Raw genomic sequence first — 19,391 nt, 5'->3', positions numbered from 1 at the left:
TACAACACCCTACCTGTTCCATTACAATGGGTGCACTTACGCAAGCTGCCCACTACACAGTTTTAACTGCGCAATCATTTAGTACTTGCCTAACCAAGTACTAAATGATTGTACAGTAATCGACATTACTGTGCACTAGCATCTCAGCATGGTTGCCTAGTGCTCATTACTGCTGCGCGGTAGGGTTGCATCATAGTTTGTGCCTAGTGATGCTACTGCACTGTAGTAATGAGCTACTGTGCAGGAAGCATCACGTGTAGATGCACCAAATGGAAGTTATGACTATGTTTATGTTATTTCTAAGGTGAAAAGCAAGGAAAAGGAAAAAAATGTATTTCTTTATCCATCATGAAGGGCAATGAAAAGCATAACCATCCTCTTCATCCCCTCATGCCTTGAAAGTAATTTTTAGTCATCTATCTAAACTTACAAACAATAGAAAATGCAAAAAAGGAGAAAAAAGCTTTCCATCACCTTTACCTTTAACAAGGATTAATTTTGCTCCACTTTTATTAAGTACACTTTTGTAATCTAAATGTGGAGGGCTACCATAATTAAATTGTATTCCAGATTTACTGCCTTGCAGTCCTATGCCAAATCCAATAGACCAGTACTTCACAAACTGGTCCACAGACCACCATTGTCAGTAAGGCCACAGTCGGTGGCATATAGATCACACTAGCTTTCCTCCATTGTACTTAGAAGATTGAATATAAAGATACATGGTGTTCTGCCAGGCCTTCTCTACATGTTACATGTATTATGCAATTACCTGGTTAATTACACAGTTAATTTAGACTGATTACAAGTGTAAATTAACCTTAAAAATGTCCAACCAGCTAAAAATCCATTGCTGAAAAATGTGTAATAACTTCATAGTTGGTTTCTATCCATCTTTAATTTGTATGTGTAGCCTGTGCCCCCACAGTTGGGAGCTCAGTCAGCTGATAGGAGCTCCCAGCTGTGGGGGCCCATGTGCACCCCTGAGCACGGGAGCTCCCAGATGATGCTGGCTCCCAACTGGGAGAGCATGGTACCCCATCTGGGAGCTCCATCAACTGATACAGCTCCCAACCATGTGGAGACCCCATGCAGCAGCTGGAAGACCACAGCTGCTGTAATTCCCAGCTGCAGGGGCCCAGCTGTGGGGCCCTGGTGGCTGGGAGCCCCATCAGCTGAGTTCTCCATCCACCAGAACTTGCTTCTTGCCCCCCTACACTGGCAGTAATGCATGATGGGATCTGATTTGCAATCCCACAGTCATGCCTCTTGCCATGTGTAGCATGGCAGGAGATGCAATTGTGTGGATCATGCATTAGATCCCAGTGTGCCTTTACCTACGCATGTAGAGGTGCCCTTAGAAATATTGAGGGTTGACAGTGGTCTGTGGGTCCAAAAAGTTTGGGAACTACTTTTCTATGCATCACAATTTTTTAATGAGCTATTTTATAAAATGTCTGGAAACTTTAGGAACACAAATTCTATAGAAAATCAGAGGGATTCATGCTTCTATAAATTAGCCAATTTTGAAAATCTCCTCATTTCCCTGGAAGCAGGAAATTTTCTGTCTCTTCAGGGAGCCTGGCTGTACCGCAGCCAAAAATGTGGTTCTAGCAGATAAGTAAATATATATTAGCTTGGGTAACAAAAACAGTGAGGATGCAGTAGCACTGAGGATCATAGGAAGTAGGGCTGGAAGAGACCTCATGAAATCATCCAGTCCAGTGCCCTGCTTAAGGCAGAATAATCCCTGACTAAACTGTCCCAGTCAAGCATCTCTCTAATCTGCTCTTGAAAATTTCCAGGGATGGAAATTCCACAACTTCTCTAAATAGCCTTTGCCAATGCTTAACCAACCTTATAGTCAGAAAATTCTGCCTGATCTCCAACCTAATTTCCTCTGCTGTGATTTGAGGCCACTGCTCCTAGTCCCATCTTGCATACCTACAAAGAAAAGTCCGTCTCCATCTCTTTATAATCACTGTCCAGAGAAGACTGTTGGCAACTCTCCCCTGAGTCTTCTCTTCCCCAGACTAAATGGGCTCCAACATGCTGGAATTCATGTGTTGGAGCACACTGAATTAACCGAGTCTGCTGTAGTGTGGCAATTGCCATGCTCCAGCAGCCTCCTGTATCTCATGGATCAGCATCTCTGCACTTAAAAATGGCAGCAGAGGTGTTTGAACCCCGTCACCATTTTTAACAGCAGGGACGCTGATAAACAAGACACAATGGTGCTTTAACTAAAGCGGTTCTTGGAGTTACTCTGTGGTGACCACACAGTGATTGCCAACCAGTTGATCTCGACTGACTGGTCAATTGTGGAGCCTCTTACAGTCAATCTCAGTCTGTCACAGGCTCCACTCCTGGGAGTGGCAGGACACACGTAGCTGGGCTGAGCCATGCCTCCTGCTGCCCGGGCCGGGCTTGGTGAATGGTGGCTTGTCCAGGAGGCAGAACAGCAGGTTGGGGGCAGGGCAGGGCAGGGTAGGGGGCGGGGCAGGGGCAGTAGATCCTGGGGTGCCTTTTACTTACAAAAAGTGATTTTCACCATAAAAAGGTTGCAAACCACTGCTCTAATTAAATCACCACCCTCCCCACCCTGGAGCACATAAAGAAGTGCCCAATAATCCTACTTCTTTCAACCTTTTCTCTTAAATCATGTTTCTTAGCCCCCTAATTAATTCTTTTACTTTAGGCAACAGCAATGAAAGCATACCCTGGGTCCCCAGTTGGGATTGTGCACCCAGCTCTGAAATGAGAGCCTCCACATGTTCACTGTTACTGTTATCTAAGTTAGCTAGATTGTCTTAAATCAATTAAAATTAATGCTACACATCACAACTTTAATTCTACTGGGGGCATAACTTTTGGGTCCTGGGGACTTTTTCCTGTTTCCTGTTTATTCCACTCACCTTCAAGTCTTTGCCATAGTAACTAACCTAAGGTCCTTGACGTGATGCAATTACCTTCAGAACATTCAGCCCTATTCCTGAATCAACCAAAAGAATCATTGCAACAGGAAGCAGTTTCTTCCACTAGGATATGATGTGTGGCTTCCACAGGACTTCCACACTATATCATCCTATAGCAGCAAAAATCCAAACTTGGATCTCCTGAGGGAAAAATAAATCCTATCTCTAGCCTAGGATAACCCTTTTCTCTTTTTTTGTAAAGGGTAATACACTCTGGCTAACAAACAGAACTCTATGCCCATTATTTATAATTTACTTATCATTTTAATCAGACTGCTGCAGTGGGTAGAGGGTGCAGGGGCCATTCTAGGTTAGGGCTGCTTCAGCAGTTCAGCTAGTCAAAGGGGCTAGTGTCCCCAGATACCAACTGGCTGGGCCTCAGAAGCTCCTGAGGGCAAGGTTTTTATACTGCTGGGGCCAGCACAGGTGCTGGCCCCAGCCGCTAGCTCCCCCTGGCAGCAGATCCAGGAGGAGCTGGGCAGGATCATTTTGCCTCAGCTGGCACAACTTGCCTCACACCAAAGTGCATGAACAGGCATGTGCACTAAGGCAAAATCCCTGGCACAGATTTGTGCTGCTCCTATATGAGCTGCTGCAAATGCATGTGCCTGCATGTGTGGACATGCCCCATGAGATTTCTTTTGGCCCAATCCTGCAATGTATCTAGTGCATCCTAGCCCTACCCTTCAGGGTATCTACTACACCCCCAGGTTGGTGTCATTCACTAACTTGCTGAGGGTGCAATCTGTCCCATCTTCCAGGCTGTTAATGAAGATATTGAACAAAACTGACCCCAGAACCAACCTCTGGGGCACTCCACTTGATACTGGCTACCAGGTAGACACTGAGTCATTGATTACTACACATTAAGCCTGGCAGTCCAGCCACCTTTCTATCCACCTTACAGTCCATTCATCCAACCCATACTTCCACAGCTTGCTTGCCAGACTGTGGAATGCTGTGGGAGAGGGTATCAAAAGCCTTGCTAAAGTCAATGTCATGTCTTGTTAAGACAGTTATGTATATATGGTATGTTTCAGATGAAATTTTACCTACTTATCACATTAAGACATGAACATATGGACTGCCAGGTTAATATAATAATTTTGAAAAACCTATCTTATTCTTAGTTTTTATATTATAGTATGTACTTTAACAACCTTACATTTCAAGGCATGTTGAATTTCAAGTTGCATCCATTTCCAGCTGTTTGAGGTTATTCTTTTGCTTGGGGGGTTTCCTTTGGGTTCTAAACACAAGAAAGCAATGATGCAGGCATGTAATTAAGTTGAACAGGGTTTTACATAGTAAAAATCAAGCAACATTCATATAAAAAGCAATGTTTTATCTGGTGACAGAAAATTTTCTAACCTCAGAAGATATACCAGTCCCCATTTCATCTGTATTTAGTCAGTATCACCTTTGTAATACCTTGTTGTTGTCAATGGAGTAAGGTAAAACAGCTTCTTTTTTTAAAAACCAAAGGGAAGTATCTTGCACTACTGAGTATCTTTCCTAGAGATAGGGATCTATAGTCATCAAATGTTTATCTGGGTTGCTTTAAAAGCTGAGAAAAGACTCTTTCTAGGGAAGCTGGACCCTGTCTCACCCTAAACATAGCCTTCTTTTCATGAAGTAAAGTCCACATAAGGAAAAAGGATGAAAATATGGTGGGCCAGGAAGAAGAAGTGTAGTGTAATACCAAAAGCAAAGGGTATGATACTTGTGGTCCCATGGCAAAGATCATCCTTATACTTATCTGGGCTGATTTCTGGAGATGCACAAGGTTTGGGAGTGGAGAGGCAAACACATGATGCAGGTAATCATATCCTTGTGGACACTTTGGTAAGAAATTCTCCATTTGGAACATATGCTAAAGGAGGGGTGATTGTCTAGACCAGTATCTGGGGAAAGGGAAGATGCCATCTATGCCATGATTCAGCTCGGCACAATTTAGAGTTCCTAAAATAATGAAGCTTGAAAAAGGAAGTAAAAGCCTGATACCAAAGCCATGGAAGTCATCACTCTCTCACTTCTATGTGCTTTGGATCCAGCTCTGATTCTATATAAATTGTTTTCTCCAAATGGGTTAGAAGGACTGGCAAGCCCTTGGCAAACAACGAATGCATCCTTCTCTTAGATTCTCGTCTATGATTGACTCCTACCTATACTGATGGGGCTGCATGTCAAGGGAGAAAGATTCCAATGCAACTGAAGCAGACCTGATCTGGATCTTTCCTTCACTGGTTTTAATTTATAAACAGCCCAAATAATATTTGAGTTGAGCATTTGAATTTGTTCTGGCAGCCTGAGTGCCAAGTTTCATGTTGCGCTCACAGGTAGCCAAGGGCCTGTAGTCTGTCCTGAATATTAAGCTGGTGTAGCTCTGAGTTCATGCCTGAACTTAAAGACCTGGACTTTAAGGGCCTTTTTTTGGCAAACACAAGAGTCTTTAGGTCCTGCTGACAAACAGGAATGGTGGGGGCTTGGCAAGTCAGAAAATCAGGACTTGCTGTACCCTAAGAGTTTTTTTTAAACAAATCTTATAAATATTATAGTGGCTACGGTAGGCAAAGCTCTAGATAGTTGCTTTTCAAAAACCTTTTCAAAACACTTCTTAAAATTATCCAAGGGCCCCAACCCACAAAATGAGCTTATGAGCTTGTAAATACTCATTACATAATAAAAAGTGTTCTCTATTGTAAGTTGCTTTGAGCCCTTTGGGATAGAGCAGGACATACATCTGATAAATACATAAATACAAACGTTTTAGACAAAACAAATATGAGGTTTGAATCAGTCTAGCTCAGGGGTTGGCAACCTTACAGCCCATGGACCAGATTCAGTGTATAGACCCATTGGATCAGATCTACAGACCCAGGGGTCTCTGACGGTGTTCACCCACTCCATGCCACAGCTGGGGGCCTGGAGGCTTTGGCATCAGGAGACTTGCCTGTGCCATACAACTACCGGGCTGTGGGGAGCTTTGCGCATGCTGTAGCTGGGTGGCAGGGAAAAGTGGGGGCAAAGGCTGGGTCTAAGCACTGGCCTGCCTCAAACACAAACCAAGTCATTCTGGGTGTCATCACAGAGGCCGTATCCAGATGAGCGCGGCCATGAAGTATGTGATGCCGCGGACCTGTCTGCAGCACCACACACTGCACACTCAGGTATTCGCCATGCTGCAAGAGAGCGGGGGGAGGGGGAGGGGCATTGACACTGGTTGATCCCAGGGTCAAAACAACCTGTGCAGAAAAATTAAGGGGCAGCACATGAGGGAGCAGCATGCTCTACCCAAAACTGGAGCCTGACCTGCTGGAGTTATGCTCCAGCTGCCATCCAGTCTCTGAGTGGCAGGACTGCCATGGCTGCAGCTCCCCAAGGCCCCCAGGAACCCCGGTAAGGCTGCTGGAGCCAGCACAATTGCTGGCCCCATCGTCCTGCACCCCACCCAGAGTAACCTGCTGCATGCCAAGAGGGCTCATGGCACACGTGTTCCCCGGGGACAAGTAGCAGCAGCACAAAATCTGCCACTGCTTCTTGTACCTGGGGAAACAAACATCCATGCTTATGTGGACACAGCCAGAAAGGTTGCTACCACTGGTGTAGCCCAACATTGAGTAAAATGACATGAAACATCTTAAAACTTTGAAGATCATTTCTGAGCATTTCTTTGTATGTTAAATTTTCAAAGGTAGCCATTTTTTTCAATTAAAAACTTAATTTCTGAGTGCAAAACATAGCCATTTTATGTTTTCTCATTAAAAGATGTTTACCTATCATCATATTTCAAAATTAGTAGAGTCAAAATGTCTCAAATCAGGATCACTGGAAATTTCAAATATGTCCATTCCTGGCTGTCTGTGAAAAACTAAATTGCTGTGCAAGATCTCATATAAAATAAAACTTTTAATAGACTTTACTGATTCAGATTGTAACTTATTACCATTGTTGATTTGGTGGCCATGAGTGGGTGGCCAGTGCAGCTCCTACCTGACTTGTCTCCAACACTATCATCACAACTGTAAGTGGCATTTGTTGGCAACTTTGCTGGCATTCTCAGCAAAACTCAAGAACTGGTTGGGTATGGTTGCTGAGCTACCTCTCTTTATTCTCTCTGAAGCAGAAGTGGTACATCAGTGTGATGTTGCATAAAAGGGAGAAGGGGGAAGGCATGTGAGACTGGATGAATTCTGCAACAATAGCAAGAAAAGGATTTACAAAACTGGAAGGAATATGTACCTCCACATTTTAGTCTCCCTTAGTAATGGCTTATAGGTTGATATATGGGTTGAAAAGCAAGAAGTATATGGCACTGCTATCATTGTACCTAGTCTGGGATAAATGGAGACATGTATGTCCCATGGTAATGCAGCGTCTTTTACATTAATTAAACTTCATCAAGAAAGTTTTAAACAACAAACATAAAACTATGCTCACAACTACAGCTCAACCTGACTGCTATAAATATTTCTCATCAAGGAAAACATTTGTCACATGATGGTAGGGAAATGTAGCCTGTAAATGTGCAGGGTTCTTAGTTTTTGGTTCTTTTGTTGTAAGAATGAAATTATGGACAGAAACATACACAGAAAACACACTCAAAATTGGAACCAGAAACATAAGAGAGAAATAAATGTTGGCAATGTAATACCAAGGGCGCTGACTTCTGATGCAGGATTATAGAACTACCAGAAAAATATGGTAAATTAAGTATTGGGACGCACTGAAAATTATCTATGGGTTCCCAGATGCTTCTCTTAAGAACTTTCCCTTCTGACATACCAATAGCAATATATCCTTTTCCTGTGCAATTTTGCATGTCATATGGCAAATGCTAGCATTAAAGCACCCACTGGATGGACTTCAGAATTTTCAGTTCACCACCATTCAGTTCACCAACTTAATAGTTGAGAAATAACAACACATTAACATTCAGGGATTTCTAATGTAGAAGAAAAATCATCACCATTCTTGACTACACAAAGGGTAGCAGTTTCTTTTCCCAGGGTCCACAGCACCTTTGTGGCTACGCAAGGGTCATTGCCCTCTGATCCTAAAACTCTGGGGAATGACGGTCTTATTAGATGTTACAGGAATCTCTATGATTTTCCTTGTATACTACTACCTAAAGAAATAGACCCTGTTTTACCTACTGGAACTCCATAGCCAATATATAGCAGCATTAGAAGTTGCCTTCTTTTCTACCAAACACACCAACCATGAAATTATCAGGTCCTGATTCCAAAATCTTTCCTGTTACTGATGATATACAAAGCAAAAAGAACACAGTATGATTTTTCAGCCACACAGTCAAGTTTAAAGCATTCATAGTAATAAAACTCTTGCTCTGCCTTTTATAGTGAATACGCTTTTTATGGGACTCACTAAGGGAGAATAAATATGGAACGTTAAGATGTCATCTACCATCACTTTAACTTTGGTTCTGATCCTGTACCTGTGGCACATGCAAATATAATCTGGAAATCTTGCCTGTGTGTGGATTGCAACACTGGGTTCCACTTTAAGGGGTGAACCACACTGTGCTGTACTTCTGGAGCTTTTGCAAACTTTGTGTGGCAGATCTCAATTTTTAGCCAGCCCTTAATAGTCTAAATATTTGCCATTAGCTGCACTTGATTACATTAGAGATAAGTACCAACCATAAAGAGAACCAGATGTTATTGAATGCACTGAGAACATTTAATAGCAAATTTGTTCCAAGTGCATCCCTAAAAACTAGAAGCAGGGAGGGGAAGGGAGTCAGATTAGTGGTATAATTTTCTCTCTAGAGATATCCGCCTTATTTTGCCATGTTCTCCTCTAACTCACAAGATTGTCTCCTACTCCTTTTCTCCCACACACACTTTTTTTCCCTGAGCAATGGCATTTTGAAAACATCTTTGTTCTGCCTAGAAGGCAACAGCCCTCCCCACCACTAATGATATGAGGAAACTCATGGAAATCAGGTTTGGAATTTAAATCCCCAGCCAGGACTCAAAGCCACGTCACCAGAAAGCCAACAGTCAAAACATGAGGAGATCATTTCATTTAACTACTATTGCTGCTGTCATGGTTGATGCTATCATTATTGTCAATGCCATTCCTGCTTTGTCATCTGGAAGCTTGGTAGCTGTTTGTTATAGTGCAAAGTCTTTGAAGCAATTTAAAAAAGAAAACTTCTGTGTTTTATGTTATATTTCTCATCCCCATTGTTTGTTTTCTATTTACTAAGTAAACCAAGAAGTGACTGCATGTTTACTCACAAATACCTATTGATGGAATTTGGTCCATTTTCTCCTGGGGCTAGCAATAAAAAACAATAGCATTCATAATTTTGGTTAGAAAAAAAATAGTGCACTCTGTTTTTGGGGTATACATGTTCAACATTACAGATTTCTAAGAGTCCCACAATTCATGGTTGGAGAGGAGTTAAATTTGGCACTGGTTAGACTGGAAAAATTCTTATTCTGAGCAATAGGTAACAAACCAGTAAAAGGCATTAACAAAACATTAGGGCAAAATCCAGTGCAAATCTGTGAAGGAGGCAAAATCTCTGTTAAGTTTGTAACTGGCGGTGTGCCTAATGGAGAGGTTTTGGGAATGAAGTAGTCAATGGTGATGTTGTGGTATACATACCTTCTAAACCTTCACTTTCATAATTTAGCATTTCTGGCATTTCTGCTGGAGTATACTGTGTAAATACAGAAAACACTGGGTTGGTGAGAGAGAGGCAATTTATAACTAATGTCACTGTGTAACTTGTTACCAAGAGAAATGAGCTGTACTGTATATGCCAGACTGTGAGGTCCCCAAAGGAGTGGGGTAAGAGAGAAAAAAGCTCTTACTTTTTTTAGTTAGCAAAGGAGATAAAAATATAATGCAAATGTTTATACAAAAGTATTGCTCCTCAACAGAGCTTCTATCACACTCTGGAAGCTTGGTAGCTGTCTTTCCCCACAGTAACTTTTGGTTTCAAATTAAAAGATGAATTTTGGGATTACATAAATCCATGTTTTCATCAGCCTCATCAATAAGATGAGCTAAGATCCCTTGGAAAGTCTTGTCTGAAATTAGCTTTGGTTAAACTATGGTCCTGATTCGGCCCTGCCTTGTGCTTTATATAATCCACAAAGCAAAGTGAGAGTCCCATGGGTGTAAAATATTGTCAAATTAACAGGGAAATATTGTACACCCACTTTTCACCAGTGTGAATGACTGCCAGTGTCAATGAAAACTCAAGCCTTGATTCATTTTTTGTGTCCTTGGGACAAGGTCTTCATTGGAATCTAACAGGGCCACGCTATGAACGCTTCTGCTATGGCCTCCAATTCGTGACCTCTGAGCTGTCCACCATGTGCTTTAGTGCCCGTGCCTGCACCAATGCCACCCCAGCCCCACAAGCCTTGTTGTATTCAGGTTCCATCTTGCCAACTCACTAAGACCAAATCAACAAAGCTACGCTGGTTAATCCCAGATGAAACTGTTTACTTCAGAAAGGATCCTATTGATTTTTATCTTGGAAAAGTAAATGCTACTCAGCCTGAACAGGTGTGATGGAATCACGCCTATAATTTGTAGAGCACATATAGTAATGACAAAAGAGACACATAACACATCAGCATTTGTTTCACTCAGAATTAAATTATTTCTAAAATGGAAAGAACTTGAACACAGTCACAGAAACTCTGAGTCATCTTATGGTATTTTCTTCATGCTTGTGTCTGCCTACTGATTCAGAAAGAAAGTGAACATTCATGAGCTCAAGCCTTTTTACTTGCAGAGTCTGCTTAAAAGTTACAATAGAAAGATTGTGGAGGAAGAATTTGAACCAAATAATCTGGAAAATATTTGCAATAAATGAGAACGAAGTGTATTTTTTTCCTGTGAATATCCGGAATGGGTCACAGGTCACAGAAAATAAGCGCAACAACTTTTAAATTATTGAAGAAAAAGGACCTCAGTTATTTCTTCTAACAAGACAACTTAATGATGCCTGTAGAGCTAACCCCCATGCTCATGGTAAAGATAACTGATGTGAAAGGAGGCGCAGTACTGACAAGTATGTCTACTTCAGTAAGAATCTCATGTTTGCAGGATAAGCTGAAAGGTTATGCTCTGGAGGGTACTGTGTGCCTCTGGGATGCTACTATCTAATGCTTACTTCTGATGGCACAATATATATCATCTGGTAGGAGACAGACCATGTTGCTCTACTGGCAGATCATGGGCTAGCTTGTTGGCTCCATTTTGTGCTACTAGAGTGATCTCTGTACTGCCCTAAAGAGTCAGCATGTTCCCAGTCTTATTGAAGACAGTGGAAATGTGGCCCTTCAGGGAAGTCAGTACACAAAGGCAGCTGGCCTTGAACATGGGATGTTACAGCTGGTGGGGTTCCTCTCAGCTGGCAAGACCTCAGAAGCAATAAGGAATAGGATTGGTACTAAAGAAGTGGTCTTTGACACAGCAATAGGGAGGCAGCTCAAGAAGTATGATGTACCTACTGTATGTAGGATGACTGTCTGCTAAAGACCATGTTCTTCAGCTTAGCAGAAGGTGCAGACAGAAGTGCAGCTCAGTCTAAGGGTCAGATAAAAATGTTTCAGAACAAAGCATCTTCTGTAACTTCTGTCTGTGTTGCCTCCCAGCCTGTTTTCAGAATAGGAAGAGGGAAAAAAGCAGAGGGAATGCAATCGGGGGGGGGGCTCAGCCCCAACTGGAGAGTGGGGTAGTGTATCAGAGCCCCCCTGAGGTGGGAGAGGCTCCAATTCGCCCATTCTACCCTCCATTGCCAGTCGGGTAACCCCTAGAATGAGCTCTTTCTGCTCCATTTCACCCCTCCCATTCTGAAAACGGGAATAGACTGGGAGAGAGGAGGGGGGGAAACTAGTTGCAGGCTCCGAGCCAGCAGCTAGATTCTCCTATCCTCTCCCCACCTCCCCTGCCCCCCCCAACCAACAGTGAACTTCTGTTTGTTCTGGGGGATCGCTGTAACTCAGAATGCTTCATGCAAACCCTTCTCAGTTACAGTGGGGAGCTGCACTTCTATCTGCACCCTCATTTTCACTTGTGAACTAAGCTAGGATTTGAATAATACTAAGGGCCTCTGTGTCACCAGTGAGCTTGTTTCTTTCCTCGGCAAAGTTTTCATCCTGAATATAAACAACTGCAAAGTTATAAATGAATATTCTGATTCATCTCATTAACCCACATTTTGTGAAATATGGGCTATGTAGATGTACGTATTTATTTCTGAGGCTGAATGAAAGTGCATAGTTCCTTGGAGACATTCCAAAACTTTCCCTTAATTTTTACTATTTCCTTTAACTTCTTTTTTCTTAAATACTGGTGCCAACTATACCATGCTGGGATGGGTTCTTTTAGGTTTCATACATAATAAAGAGCCAACAAAGTCTACTTTTGGATAAGTGATTTGAAGACTGAAAACTCAAGTCCTGGAGGAACTAATGATGGTTGAGACTCAATAGCTGTCACTCTTGCCCTTCCAGTAAGTGCATTTTATTTACCCATCTACCCATTTCTAGCATACCTACTACCTTGGTATCTAGGCACCAGTTACTGAATTAGCAATCAGACCATTTTAATATATAAGGGAGCAAATTCTCTTCCACTCCTCAGTTCAGTTATCTTTTACTTATTTGTTTTCTATGATTTTTTAAAAACACCTTTGTATGTTCAGCATCATCATTGCCCAGTAAGCCCTTAATATCAGGGACAGTTGCTGGAAAAGGTGAGTTTCACATCATGCTCTGAGATGGTCTGGTTTGGGGTCAATCTGATTTACTGGGAACAGACCATTTCACTGTCTCTACTTCTGAAAGTTTCATATTGAACTCTGACAGCTGCTACCTCTCCCATCAAGCATCTATGTCAAATCACATCCCTTTTCAATTGCTCTGTTGCCCACAGTACTTTCTAGGAAAAAAAACAGAGTACAAGACTAAGACTACTAATGTGAAAATCAAACAGAGAAAAACCAATCTGGCCTTTCTGTATCAAATAGAAACAAAAAAAGGGGAGGGACACATCAATATATTTTCATGGTATTTCCTTTGTAGATCAGCTTTATATGAGACCATGGGTTATAAAGGATGCAAAGTCTGTTTGGTAATAACATTGCCAATAGTACTGAATGGGACAAAGCATCCCAGTGCAAGTGTGCATACAAATAACCAGGTTCAAGCAATTAATGTTTCTGACCAAAGGAGGTTTCTGTAAAAGATTTCCAGAAAAGCCTTCTCTCTTCATTACATATTTAGACTTATTTGTTAGTGTTTTTCTTTCTGATCATAATTGGACTCAGTAAAACTGTATCTGAGAAGAGAGAAGAAACGGACACTCTCTCACTCCCCATCCTGCCATTCCAGCTAAGGACCACTTTCTACTGATTCCTGTAACGCATGAGAGTAGTCATTAAAGAAAAAAGTGCCCTCTCAACAAAAATAACTGGTGTTTTGCTATCACAGAATCAATTACACACTATTTTACTCCTTTAGATTTTTCAATGTCTGTTGGACTCCAGTTTTAGATAATGTTTACAAATCAATAGGAAGATAGTTGCCCCTATGTTCATGAGTTTCTTAACTTAGTCACTTTCTTTTATCCTCAAGGATATTCCCCATACCCTGGAAGGGCTGATCTTAGTTACTCAGAATCTATATAAGTTAAATGAGGAGTTGGCAATCACTAGGAGTGGCGGGCTGAGATAATGTCATTTACTAATATTTCTGCCCCACCTGCTGCCACACCTGTAAACCCCTCACTGCCAAAACACCAGAAATAGCCAGACTTTACAGGTCAGGTAAGATAAAGCCCTATGTGGTAGGTTGCCAACTCCTTGTTTAAACAACACATTGGAATTATTTCAGATGTACACTTGACTTTCCTCACTGGCATCAGATCATGGTGTTTTCCAATAGCAAGTGTAGGTTCAGAGACAGAAATACATGCACATTCCTAAAAAAATGTATTATGGAAAACTTTTGATCAAGCCAGAGTGGAAGTTTAGTTCTTGCTGAAATCGTGTATGATGAATAAGCTACAAACATTTTTAAAGGTATCTGAATCATGATGCTTTTCAAAATAAAAAAACAGGAAAGAGCCAGATTATCCTCTTAGTTACTTTTATTCACATATTTACACTGGAGTATAGAGTTCCTCCAGATTTACTTTCATAACTTTGCATGTAAACGGACCTGGCTCTTGGATAAGGACCCAATGAACTTTATCTGTTCTTACCATCTAATTTGATGAAGTTTTGGGAACACATTAGTCAAGATCTGTGACTAACTTGTTATTTCTTAAAAATAGGTTCAGCTACTCTGGTCCTGACGTCAAATATACAGCTTTATCAATGTCACCTTAGCAAACAGATTAAATGCTTCTAATATCTAGCATAATGACATTTGGTATGGTTTAGATCACATTTGTGATAGTATATTTGATACAGTTGTAAACCTTGAAAGAAAAAAGCTGCCTAAGAGAATAGCTTTTTTCTAGCTTAAACACATTTCAGTTGTGAGTGTAAATCACTTGTCAGTTTATGGCAAATGTAACAGTGTTATAATCTGAGAAAAAAAAAGAAATAAAGTACAGATAATCTTTTTGGCCATTTTCCTGGCACCATCATACATTGGAGACTGACAGGTCCTTCACTTGAGTGACAGGTGTCCTTTGAAATGCCTGTGAATCAGTATCTGTACAGACTGTTGAAATGCATATTTCTATCCTTATCGTAAAGGAATGGATGGGCAAGATAGGTGCTGTTAACATTGCAAATAGCTCCAGAATTATTCATTGTCAGCTCCAGGCAAAGAATAGGGGGAAAGTTTTATTATTCACCATGCACAATAGCAGGATGCTTAATGATTCTCAGTTACCTTGGCAGAATTGTCTGTCGACTTCAGGCACTAGCAATGGGTGACACAGGTCTGGCCAAGTGTTAGAGCAAGATCATACGTTCTGGTCCCATTTTAATTTCTAATACATTAATCTTTCCCTCACAGATGCACAATGAATATTCCACAGTCTCTTGTTTGTCAGAAGCTGTCTGGCTTTCATCTATTCAGGTGGTTTCATTGACTGTGAAAGCTTGCTTAAAAGGCCTGATCAGTCAATGACAACTGTCTCACAATAGCATTGAGTAATGCTTCCCTTTTTTCTTTTCAGGCATCTGATAGACAACTTTGACACCTGATCTCTGGGGACCTTATGGAGTCACTCAGAGTTCTTAAGAGACTTCCCTTACTTTATCATTCCAGAAAGAATTGTCACAGGTGAATGTATCGCACTTTCTCAGGAGCTGAACTCGACCCTCAAATCCATTTCATTTGCACCGTAGGTTTCACTCTGAATTAAAATGGATTAAGTTGGCTTAATGCTGTTTTACAAGCAAGCTGCAAGCACCACACCATTCATTTTTAATTTTAATCCTTTGTCTTAGCCTGTTAATTACAATTGTTTTAAGTTCATTATCCTGATGTGCACATTGTTACTAGCTGGGTACAAATGCTTGTAAGCTGTGTCCTTACTTTTGCAGGTACTGACCCTCGAATTGTTAAATTAGCCTATTCCAGTGCCTAACAGCAGGCTCTGTGATCTACAATTCATTCTTTAACTTCTTGTTCTTCTGTTGTCTCTAATTAATTAAGTAATAACTTTACAGTAGCATTGGTGAAAGGGGGGATCAAATGTATCCCAAGTTCAGAAACCCAAAGGCAGATACCTTGACCCTACTGAAATCAAGGGGAATTGTGCCTGGATTTTAGCCCTGGTGCTGATGTGATTGGGACATGTTCACACTCCAGTTTGCCTGGCATTGCTATATCAGAATTCTGCAAAGTTCAATTTAAGAAAACACGTAATGGACCAGAAAGCAAATGTGCACTCTACTCCTGCTTGGACACCTTCCCTCCAATTCCTCTTTGTACTTTCGGTAAAATGACAAGAATACAAACAGCAAAGACCCATGGGGAAAGTATTCAAAGGACAAACCAGCCTTTTGTTTGACTGGAGATGCTTCAGTTTTCTCAGAAACTCTTATGTCAGTTCAGAACTGCATGTGCTAAAATATTACATGGTTATCTGTATTTTTCAATTAATAATCGTTATGGATTGTTAACCCCATTAACCAGAGTAGCACAGGGAAGAGATTAACATTGGTCAGATTGGTTGGGAAATTAGAAGAATTGTCACCCCGCCTTGGACAAAACATGAGCCAAGCCATGCAGCTGAGTTAGCTTTCAGATAACGCTCCCTGAACCTTGTTTTCCATTTAAACCTACTTGCTGCTTGAGTTTGGCCCAAATAGAGGGTAAAATGAAGCGAAGAAAGCCTGTTCTTGTGGTATTTCCGGCCTGACTAGAAGCAGAAAGTACTGGGACTCAAGAAAGAAAATCAATTCTTCTGAGACTTTCCATCCAATTTTGCAGACCCAGGAGGTTTGGATTGTTCTAATAAGGGTCAGATAGTGCTCTTCTGAAGGAAAATGAACCTTTTGAGGTTCACCCATCACTAATTGGAGTAGTTATTAGTACAATATCATGTCATGAGGTATAGAACTGAAGCTCCATATTCTGATTGGCTGAGATATGCTTGTGATATTATTAAATGATGTTCCAAAAATAGCATTCAGTTTACAATGACATCCACCTAGTGTAGTGGGCTTGGCTCTCCCTCCCACTAGGTGACCTGCTGATTTGTGTGGTTTGAACCAAAACTTATTTCTGGTGGTAACACTATGGGAACCAGGCAGTACTTTGCTAGGGCTCTGGCTTCATTAAAGTCTGTGGGACCAGTTAGTGTAAATGTAGATTCTTTTATTCACATATCCATGATGCTACACTATCCTACACCTATGGATTAACTGGTCTGAATACAAGACTTGGAGCCAGCAACTCTGGCCCTTTCTTTGACACTTGCCTTGGAGGAACTGCTTAGCATTATCCTCTCTCAATGCCCCTTCAGCAGTCACTACATCACAAGGGTATTGGCAGTAATAATTAGTTAATATTTGAAAAAAATGTCACAGTAAGTTCATTTCCATTATAAGCACTTTGAACTCGATCCATAAAGGGGTTTAGGGATGGTCTGTCCATGTCTCCCAATGACTGTGCCATGTTAAAGACCATTATTTGGTCAGGCATAAGTAATGCTTGCTCAGGTCTCCCCTCTCCCATGTGAATACTGTAATTGTTCCCTCACATAATGCTCCTTCACATAATGAATTTTAAATCCTTTCTGCACAGAGTTCCAATAAAAGGGCTATCTGGAGGATGCTCCCATCCCAGAGTAGCCATTAGCCTGTGTTCAGGGTACTCGCTTGGAGGTATGAGGTTGAATTCCCTTAGTAAACTGAACAAGGGCCTTGCACATCCTGGGTAAGTGCTCTAACCTCCTCCTCTAGTCATGTTTTAAAACAAAGTGCCTGTCACCACTGACTTTTTTGTAGTGCCTAACCCGCCAGGCATGATGTGAGAATGCCTAAAAGATTGAGTCCTTCAGAGGAGCTAAGGGAGGGAATGCCTGGTTTCGGCACTCTGTTCAGAAACTGGGCACTAAGCTGCTGAGACCTGTCTGAACTGAGCTGCCTCTTGGACTGGGAACAGCAGAGCAGGTATTTTTAACACTTCCAGTTTGGGATTTAGGCCCTTAAATTCTTTCTAAGCCCCATTTAAAAGCTTAAGATTTTTTTCTCTTTTTCTTTTCTCTTATTTTTCCTTGGACTTTAGCCTCTGTCAACGCCTAGAAAAATAATACTGAAGAAGGTGATGCAGCAAAAGTTTTCATTAGACCAGCTTTGGGAAAAGCATTTCATTTTTCAGGTTAGTGATAGAAAAAGAGGAAGAGTTAAAAGTAGCTTAGAATTGAAAGGGTATTGCTTATCTGCTAACTGATCATTTTTGGTGATGTCAAATGGATACATGATAAACCAAAATGCTTATTTCAGGTTATTGCATGATTGTAAGAAGACAATTGCCTACATGTGCAATTTTTTAATGTGCCTGAATTTTCTGCACAGTACTCTGTAAGTACTAGCAAATGGTGCATAAAACTAATCTAACGCACAGTAAGTGCCACACATGTGTACATGGTAATGCTTTACTGCGCATTAGATTAAAGCATCTTGTGTAGACATGTGCAGAGTGTGGGAGTTTCCTTTTCTAAATTCAGTAGGCAAAAGTGTCAAAACAAGTCAATTGTGAATTTTCAGGCTCCTGGGAGCTTCCTCCTTCAATATAGGCCACTACAAGCAGACCTTAAATATGTACATTGCTACCCATATGTACATTGTTACCCATTGTTACTGTACCCTATACAGGAGGGATCGTGTTGACAAAAGGGGCGGGGGTGTAGCTCTCTATGTGAAGGAAAGCTACATGTCCCTGCAAGCTGATGTTGGCGACCGGCATGGACAGCTAGAGACCCTCTGGGTAAAAATTCGTGGGGAATTCGGCACAGGGGACACAACGGTGGGAGTCTACTACAGACCTCCCACTCAAAGTCCCGAGCTTGACCAGGAGTTCGCCTGGGAACTGACTGAGGCCGCTTGCTGCAGGACCTTGGTTGTCATGGGTGACTTCAATTACCCGGACATCTCGTGGGAAGATCACTCAGCTAAATCTGAGCGGGTGCAAAGCTTTGTCTCGTGCGTGGATGACCTCTACCTGACTCAAGAAGTCTATGGGCCAATGAGAGGCAAAGCTCTCCTACACTGACTGTCCTCAGTGCTGGTCTGTGCTTGGGATAGCCACTGGGCTGCTACTTCCCATCCTATGTAGGTGCTCATGGAAAGAACAAGCCCACTCTGCCCTGAACATGCTGGCTAGCAGAGTTGATCCAGTGTGCAGAGGGAAGTGAGCAGTTCCAAAGAAAGCATTAAGGTAGATTACTGCCCTCCTGGATGATATTCTATTCACAGTTTGGTCCCAAGGCTGCTTCTGGGGCAGTGCAACTAGGTGCTACCACATAGGGATCCCCAAAACTCCACAGACTGGCCATCAGTATAGCTACCAGGATACTAGCTACCAGGATAACCAAGCTAGCCTCAGCAGCACAGATGATTAGTTTGGATTAATCTAACCTGCTTCTTGGTAGGGAAAACTGGTCATAGTGTGCTCTGTGCTGCTTGCTAGTTTAGTATGGGTATGTTTACAGTGTATTACAATCTCTTTTATGACTTCAGCATAGACATACCTTACTCTTATTGGAAAATATTTGCTCTACAAATAGCCCCAGTGAAGTTAACATACCTGATTTCACAAGCAAGAACTATTATAACTGAATTCTGGTCCAGAATTTTCTCCTTTATGTTTAAATACAAATTGCCAAACATTTTTTTTTTCAAATAAACCCTTAACAGCTTCTGTTATGACCAGCACATTGCCATTACACGTC

General features: G+C 41.6%; 1 long non-coding RNA gene across 1 annotated transcript; it reads right to left on the bottom strand.

Moving 5' to 3' along the window:
• Positions 1-2,280: 2,280 nt before the first annotated feature.
• LOC109322637 lies at positions 2,281-17,606 on the bottom strand. Its single transcript, XR_002104444.1, has 3 exons — positions 17,594-17,606; positions 12,974-12,977; positions 2,281-2,363 (listed from the first exon to the last, which is right to left on the bottom strand). It is a non-coding gene; the product is annotated as an uncharacterized LOC109322637 (long non-coding RNA).
• Between the last annotated feature and the right edge of the window lie 1,785 nt (positions 17,607-19,391).

Source organism: Crocodylus porosus, unplaced genomic scaffold, assembly GCF_001723895.1.
Source record: "Crocodylus porosus isolate Cpor-Errol unplaced genomic scaffold, CroPor_comp1, whole genome shotgun sequence".
In the NCBI taxonomy this organism is placed as follows: Eukaryota; Metazoa; Chordata; order Crocodylia; family Crocodylidae; genus Crocodylus; species Crocodylus porosus.
Note: the sequence above shows the minus strand (reverse complement) of the source record. Positions and strands in the feature narration are given on the sequence as shown.